We start from the raw sequence: 8,875 nt of genomic DNA on the forward strand, positions 1-8,875 counted from the left end.
TTGTTCTTTCCCCCCCACCTGAAGAGACAATGTAAATACACACACAATTCCTGGCAGGGGCAAGAAGCAAGCACGCACGCACGCGCGCACACACACACACACACACACACACACACACACACACACACACACACACACACACACACACACACACACACACACACACACACACACTTGATCCCCCATCCCTCTCTTGATTTAGAATTCTGTTCAGGGCAGTTTGCCATTTGCATGAGTAGGTTAGCCATGCATGGGGAGGCAAAATTCATGAATGATAAGCAACCCAAAAACTTTGTGTGGGTGTGCATGGGTGCACGAGAGGAGGGAGCACGCTTGTTGAATCACTCCCTCAAAGCATCCACCTTTTTCTATCAATCTGTTCATCTATTCATCCTCATGTACGTCGGTGGTATGTCATAAAGACAGCCCCCAACATCTGACACACTCACACACAGACGTACGCCTCCATGATGTGTCATATGCCTTCCACTTGCCTCTTTCCATCATTCCCCACCTGCTACCTACACATGCTCTGCCTCCCTGCCTCCCCCATCTCTTTTTTTTTGGTGTACTCTTTTTCATTCTTTTTCTCCACTCTTCCTTCTCCTCCTCCCCCTCCGCACGCTGTGTGTCAGCGATACGAGACACAACGAAAAATGTTACGGCAGATAAAGCTAATAAGAGGAAAGGAGCCACGTCAACCACCCCGAAAGGAGGCAAGAACTGGAGTGAGTTTTACTTCTAAACCCTCATGTGTCTGACGTTTCTTTCATGGAATATCCCAGAAGATGAAGGTTAGGAAGAGGGAGAAGATGGGAGATGGATTCGAAAGCGGACAGCAGTGATAAAATTCAGAGGGCAGGACTTGCCTGAGGAGGGTATGCACACACACGCGCGCACACATAAGCAGACGCACATTAAAAATTCAAAACCAACATAAAGAGACACAAAAACACGTGCGTGTGCTTCTCATACTTTTGCTTTGGGTATTGAACTGCTTCTTATTCACTCATGCTGCGTGGTTGTGTCCGCAGGCTGTGGTTGCGACTAATTTTCAAAGTCTTTTCTGGACTCAAGTAAAACAGGGGTTGCTCTTCTCTGTACTTCTTTTTCATTCTAATGAATTCCCCCCAGTGCAGAGTCTCAAAGAGCTTGTCTTTCCCTCACTGACTCCTTCGATCTGGGTCCCATACATGTTTCCCACTCTCCCCATCTGTCTTCCTTTGAGAAGCAGATAATTGGATGTGGAGATTGGCTTCTCTATGGTTCAGCAAAGAGGACTGAAGCCGCTTTGCCACACATGGACACACACACACACCTGGAACTCATGGCTTATGTGCATGTGATACTTTTTTTTTTTTCATGCACAAAAAGGAATTGAATTGAAAACTGTCGACTAATCTCATTTACTCTCCAATACGTTGTCGTCACCTACCAACCATAAGTATACATTGACTTTAGAAGAAGTTAAAAAAAAAAAATCAGCCTCACAGTTTGAGGTTCAGTGCTCAAATCTCTGCTGCGGTCTTCCAGTGTGGAGTTTGTATGTTCTTTCCATGCTTGTGGGTGTCTTCCCACTGGTGACTCCACCCACCTTCCATAAAGATGCATTTTACGTCGATTGGTAATTCTAAATTGTCCGTAGGTGTGAATGCTTGTGGAGGCTCTCAGTCGTGCAGGAAAGTTCCATCGTAGAAAGGGTTCTGTCAGTCGTCATCTGTACCTGTGGGTAAAAAACAAAAAAACGTCCTTTTTTGTTTTTTGTTTTTTACCCACAGGTACAGATGACGACTGACAGAACCCTTTCTACGATGTAGGTGTGAATGTAACTGTGAATGGTTGTTAGTTAGTTGTGCTCTGCAGGTAGCAGACAAGTTGAGGGTGTCTTCCATCCATCCATCCATCCATTCTCTATTCCATTTTCCTCACTTAGGGTGATGCGACCCACATAGGTATGAGGTGAATATGCAAAGTCCACAGGAAGGCTGAAGCCCCGATTTGAAACCTGGATCCCTATACTGTGAGGCAGACATGCTAAGCAGGCGCCACCGTGCCGCCACGACTTGACGTTTGACATCTTACCAACACTAGCTGTAATATCTTCTCGTCAGAGGCATAGCTTCACTGTACAGTATGTCTCTGAACTCATAAATCTGAATATACGGTAAGAAATCAGAACGCCTAAAATATATAGAGAGATCCTTGCTTTACGATGGAGTTTCATTCCCACAGAGGCAACACAGGTAAATTACACTTTGTATTCTTGACATCTTCTTACGCTTTTATGCAAACTAGTTCATTTGACATCATTCCTAAATTCAAAATGTTATATTTCGGGACCGGTGACTGAGCGACCTTTGAAAAGTAAGAAGGAAAGAAAGAGGCTCGGGAGTACCAGGGGCCATGTGATGTGTGGCAATAAGTGAGGGTAACAGAAAAAGTGATTGAATAGAGAACCCCCCACGCCCCAAAAAAACGAGTTGTTAAGATGCTCTCTCTGGTATGACAGTAGGTGACAAGATAGAAGGGTCATAACACACACACACACACACACACACACACACACACACACACGTATAAAGGGGTATAAAGGGATGCCCTCTCACTCTTTTGTCCTCTTACTTTTTGTTGTGGCACTCCTGTACCTCATTATTCTTTCTCATTCTCCTCTTCACCTTCCCGCCCAACCACACTCCCCTCCTTCCCGTCCTCCTCCTCTCCTTTCCTCCTACTCCAGCTGCTTAGCTCCTTCCAGTCCAATCTCATTGTCCTTAGACACACATGCGCATCGCTACCGTTTGTGCATGTGTCTGAGTGAGGACAGGGGGGTGCAGCCGGTCATTTTGAACACGTCCATTGAGCAGAGAGTCATGCTCGCGTCCGAGGTGAGTGTTTTCCCTCTTCATTCAACTTTTCACCGTTTTGGTTTCTGTCGGCATTTAAGTTTGACTTCAAAATATGCATGTTGCATGTTTTTATATCATAGACACAGTGTGAATAGTTTTTTTCTTTAACACTATTGCCTTCCTCGCGTGTGATGATTACTTTGATATCGTTGGCATAAACAGAGGTCATAGGGGTCGAAAGTGGCTATTTGCTGGCTGTTGAATTAGATGCGACAAAATTGTACCTTGTCCACTGTGTGTATGTGTGCGCGCGTGCATGCACTCGTAGTCAGAGGGTGCACTTCGCTTGGCTCTGTACGTGCTCTGTTTCAGAATTAAGAACTATAGCGCTAGAAATCTTTTCTCTTTCGCTCGTTCTCTCTCACCCACATACATGTTCGCATTCCACTGCGGATTAAAATATTTCCCAGCAGGGTTTAAGGGTGAACAGAAATAGATGTAATTCTAAATCAGAACCCCAAGTTCAACTCAAGCTGCCTCACCAACTTCCCTTTACAGCCAGACACTTCAACACTTTCTCACCATAAAAATAACACAACCCGTTTCGTGTTAATTTACAAAGCAACTGTGGGGAATAAGGAATTAGTGTGAGTTAAAACTCAAGAAATACTGTCGACACCTTTGTCTCAGTGCTGCACATAGAAAGTAATTTTTATTCACCACAGCTGCATGTTACTGATGAGAATGTCCCCAATTTCTATCCTCCGGGCCACAAAAAAAATTAAGTGAATAAAAAAGTACAAGTACAATAAAGCACATTTGGACTGTCGAAATTGAATCTGGTGATGAAACACGTTATGACACACCAGCTGCCTCCGACAAAGCCTGAAATAGATGAAAAAGTGGTTTACAGATACGGAGAGTTGAAAGGAATGGGCCACGTGCTTTCATACTGTGTGCGTGTGTGAGTGTGTCAATTAGGGAGGGAGTGAAAGAGACGGATTGGAAAATTGTAAAAAATTGTATAATGAATGTTAAAAACAAAAAAGAAGTTACTCCAAAAAAATAGTTTCACTGTGGCTCTAAATGTGCTGCTACCATTGAAATCGCACATTCAAAATGCTATGTCTACTGATTTGTTTGATCAGTCCACACATGCCACGTTGCATGGCAATTAGTTCACGCTTTTTTTTTAAATGTATAACATAACTCTCAAGAACTTCTCTGTAAAAATGTTTCTAGTGTTCACTTGCTGACCGCTATGCTCATTAACTCTTTTATTCCCCCTGACGTATAAATATGTCAAGAAAAGCCACTATGACCGTCAACCCATACTTATACATCATTTCCTTTTTGTTTGCGTCGTAGAGTGCAGAAGGGTCTGGCGGAGCCTCTGACTCAGGATCAGGCTTGTCTGCATTGTAAATCATTTAAAATCTGGCAAGTGGCAGCAGGTGTAAGTGATGAGCCAGGATCATGCTGCAGAACAAGCAGAAGTTGAGCGGGAGGGATGCAAGGGCGGAGTTGTGGAGTATCTTAGAGTCGGGTGGAGTAGCGTGTGGTTAGTTGTGAGTGCATTCGAACCAGTAATGATGGAGAAATCAAAACAATCAACCTGTGAGGATTGCTGCAGGATGCTTTCATCCACGCAAAGGTAAGAATCAGCCATCAAGGAGGCTCTGTGTGAACAAACGTCGTCTGCCTCATGCAAAAGCAACACCGCGGCAAAGGTACCTTCGCAAAGGCAAGCGAAGTTAAACCAGAATGCGATGTAAGACATGTTGAGTGCCCTTGTATCAGGGCAATTGTTCATTTTGTATCACACAAACACACACACACACACACACACACACACACACACACACGCACACACACACAAATATGCATAAATTGCAGGGTGAAGGGGACACATTTGCACGCGTACATGCACACGTGCAATGCACGTGCACACCCAAACATACACGTGCACATACTCACCGAACTCATTTTAACTTTTGTTCATAGTTCATTCGTTCAATAGAGTGCAGATGAATATTTTTGCTATCAAAAACCCTTTTTGTGGTGCCGTTTATGTTGTTTTGTCGAGGGGAAAGTCTTATTTAGATGTTTGAGCGCTCACAAAAGCAAAAAAAAAATAGCGGTGTCATACTTGGAAATAATGCTTTCGTTTACAAAAAGCTCTTTTTCTCCATTTTTTTTCCTCAGAAAGTGGAAATCTGATGAAATTTGTCTATTTTATAATGCTGATTGCTCAAGAGCAGAAAACGATCAAAACAAACGTTTCAGCTGAAAGAAGAGAGTCTCATCTTTCTTTTAGTTGGCTGCATGTTCATATCGCAATAGAACAGAATAATCCGTGGGCCTTGCAAATCGAAATTCAGTAAACCGGCTGGGATTGAGAGGTTTGCTCCAGTGAAAATGGCTGGGATTCAATTCGTTAATTAGATGTCTTTTTGCCTGACTATACTGAACACATAATTCTAATAATTGCTCCGTTGTCTCTTTGGTGCATAACGCAACCTACCGCATAGGAATCACAAAGCTTTTCCATATGTAGGGAGTGCAGCCTACTTGAGCAACCCCGCTGTATTCAGCCCCGCGAACAGACACAGAAAACAGGTGGGGCATGTTTCTGTTGGATCATGGTGAGTGCATTGATTTGTTAAGCACTGTTGAACTATCACCCAAAATAGCATTGAGCATTCGTTAAAATAACAACACACGATTACCAGATTGACTGAATTTTGTTATTAACAGTTCCTGGTGAGAATTTATTGCAAATGTGATTTGCAAACACTTGAATTTTGCACAAAGAAAATCTCTTTTCGACAAGTACTGTATTGGCCCGAATATACGACGGTGTTTTTTTGCATTGAAATAGGACTGAAAAAGTGGGGGTCGTCTTATATTCGGGGTCTAGACATTATACCCATTCACGACACTAGATGGCGCCAGATATCATTGAAGCGAATGCTGAACTTGACTCCCCAGGCCAAAGTGAACCCCTGTCACGAAGAATAAAAATAAAAATAGCGGTAGCACGAAGAAGAAAAATAAAAAAATAGTGGTAAGAAAGAAAATAGAAGAAAATAATAGAAGAGATAACAGAAAATGGAGAAACGCAGCGACAAGCTGGAGAAAAGTGGGTCGAAGATCGGCCAGGTTAACCGGCAGCTGAGGAGAAGTTATGATGTAATTTACATTTCAAAAACCAGAAGCCATTCATTTACGAACGTGATTGCACTTTAGTTTACATATTTAAATGTTCAGATATTAAAATTTGAATGAGGCAAAATAACATTCTTTTTCTCTCAAATATATATTGTTATAATCATTTCTTTCAGATGTACTGTAATTATTTTCTGTATAAAAATTTATTTGTGTTCAAAAAGTCTTTTTTCAAACTTGAGTCTTGAAAAAGAGGGGGTCGTCTTATAATCAGGGCCGTCTTATATTCGGGCCAATACGGTATAACTGTTTGCAACATGCAACTTTTTATTTCCCACTGGAGTGCCTGCACATCTCGGGCCTTAGGCACTATGGTATGCCCATGAGACAGAGTACTTTAGATGAAGGACATCCCGGGAACCTTTTCAGTAAGTTATGGAGTTGATGAATCAGGAGAGAAACAAAGTACAACGAGCTTGACATGAGTTCATCCTATGAGCTGGACGGATGTAGCCAAAGTGCCTGGCACGGAACGACAGCAATCCCCAACCAGTACCTCTGCTCTTTTAGCATGAGGATCATGTCCAGAAGCTCTGTATTGCTATCATCATAATTGTGTTAGGCTAATTTGTGATTAAACGCTTCAGGCAAACTAATGTAAATTTAGGGTAGGGGGTCCACACAAAAGGTGCTTTTGTGGATGTAAGCTTTGTAAAGCCCCTTTCCCACTGAATTGCGGGCGTTTTCGAAGGCAGTATTGAAATCTAAAAATCTTTTTCAAATTACCTCAAATGTTTACAGAATGCATTGAAACGTCAAAATTGTATCAGATTTTTTTTCTTAAGATGTTCAACACTGCAACTGTTCAATTTCATTGAGCCAGACTTAGTAGTTTTGAAAATAATTACTCGTAAAATTATGTATAGATTATTTTACCATATTATTGACATGAGGGACTCTTAGCGGGGGCTGTAACTGTATGTATTGGGGGGGGCTGCGTTTGCCTTGGACCAGGTAGCCTGATACAGTCAACTTTTGATGAGGGGCTTGTGCGTTGATGAAAAAAAGGCAGCCCGTAGCTGCGAGAACGCAAGTGATTTTACCATCACCACGTTATACGTACGTTATGGTAATACATATGGTTCAATTTGGCGCTAAGTGGGACTCCCTCTGTCACGGTTGCGAGGTGGTGTTGGACCCAAAATGCAGGCAGGAGGGAGGAGCAGGGTGTACTTGAAGAATTGTATTAAAACAGAGAAAACTAAATCCAAAGCAAACAAAGTCCAAAGTATCAAACAAAACACATGACCGAAGATAAAACATAACAATGACCAAAACCTGACTGAAACAAACATGACAGTCGCACAAAGCAACAGCAACAAACAAACATGACGGTGGCAAAGAGCAACAATGACCCGACAATGATTGCTCGGGCTGGGAGTCCTTTTAAAGCCACTAATTACCTAATGACCAACAGGTGTGCAGCTGCAGGGAGAGCCCTACAGTGCCACCTGTTGGTCCCAAACCGAATCATGACACCCTCACATTTGGAACTTATCTTCTCCAATTGATGTTGAGGGAACGGGGCCGCTTCCTCCAATCCCGTCATTCTCCCTTGCCTCTCTGCTTTGCGGCTGTCCCCGATTCCATACTCAAAGCACAATTCAGCATTTTACATTTTGAAATGGAGGGAAAGCTGAACCCTTCTGTAGCGGGACAACTCTATGAATGTTTTCAACCGGTTTGAGCAATTTGACCGACGATTTTCTTTTAAAGAACTGGAACAATTATAATATGGATGTAATGAGTGAGAGGGCTTGAGGCTCTTACAACGCCATAGATTAAAATAAATAAATAAATAAATAAATAAATAACTACAATTGGAACCAAGCCGTGACACCCATATAGAATGAGACGATGCAGGTACACGTATCGTTGCACCTTTACTAGAGAATACATACATGTCAATGCAAGATTAACAAAAACCTGAACATGGTTAGTTAATGGGTTAGCCTGCACTCACGTTTTACTGTCTTCTCCTATTTCCGTATGTCTGGTTTTATTTTCAATGCCTTTTCCTTTCTGCTCGTTTATCATCACCACCCTCCCGTTACTCTGTTTGTTCTTCCCATGCCTCATGCTTTCACTCTCCTCTCCAGCCTCTCAATTACATCCATCCCTAGAGGTGAACCTCTATGTGCAAACTTTAACAGACAATTTGAGTGTGAGTGTTTGTGTGTGCGTGTGAGAGAGAGAGAGAGAGAGAGAGAGAGAGAGAGAGAGAGAGAGAGAGAGAGAGAGAGTTCACATGCTACATAATGATATATGACCTATTATTAGCCAATCAGGTAGACATTTGGACACTCAGTATACAAAAGAGTGAGATCGGCTATAAGAGATCAAGGCCAGACGGGAGCTGTGTGTAGTGGTACATTTTTAATTAATGTGTATTCACACTGGGAATGCTGAGGAGTGTTCCCTGATTAGCTGTGATGCCTTTAGTGTTTCTCCTCCACCTCCTCCTCCTCATCATCATTATCACGGCACGAGATGCCCAAACTCTTGCTTCCCCCAATAATGTTCCATATTTTGCAGCTAGCATTTCTCTCGGCAGCAGAAAATTTTTGAGGATTGTTTGATGGTCTAATTAGTATCTCCAGCATTTTGAGTATCTCTTCATTGATGACCCATTACTGAGTTGCAGACACAATTTTAGCTGCAGTTAAACACATTTAGGTTTAGATTTCTCTGTGAGGTTAAACAATTCCATTTTATTTGAGATAGATAGATTCATTTTTGGATTTTTACACACACACACACACACACACACACACACACACACACACACATATATATATATA

The 8,875-nt window shown here is 42.3% G+C and overlaps 1 long non-coding RNA gene across 1 annotated transcript in view; it reads left to right on the forward strand.

The window, feature by feature from the left end:
- Positions 1-399: 399 nt before the first annotated feature.
- The window catches only part of LOC109521380 (uncharacterized), a 28,431-nt gene continuing 19,955 nt past the window's right edge, over positions 400-8,875 (forward strand). Inside the window, exons 1-2 of the long non-coding RNA XR_002169344.1 lie at positions 400-878; positions 2,738-2,885. This is a non-coding gene — a long non-coding RNA (uncharacterized LOC109521380). The remainder of the gene's footprint in view (positions 879-2,737; positions 2,886-8,875) is intronic.

Source organism: Hippocampus comes, unplaced genomic scaffold (genome assembly GCF_001891065.2).
Source record: "Hippocampus comes isolate QL1 unplaced genomic scaffold, H_comes_QL1_v1.1 scaffold205, whole genome shotgun sequence".
Classification (NCBI taxonomy): domain Eukaryota; kingdom Metazoa; phylum Chordata; class Actinopteri; order Syngnathiformes; family Syngnathidae; genus Hippocampus; species Hippocampus comes.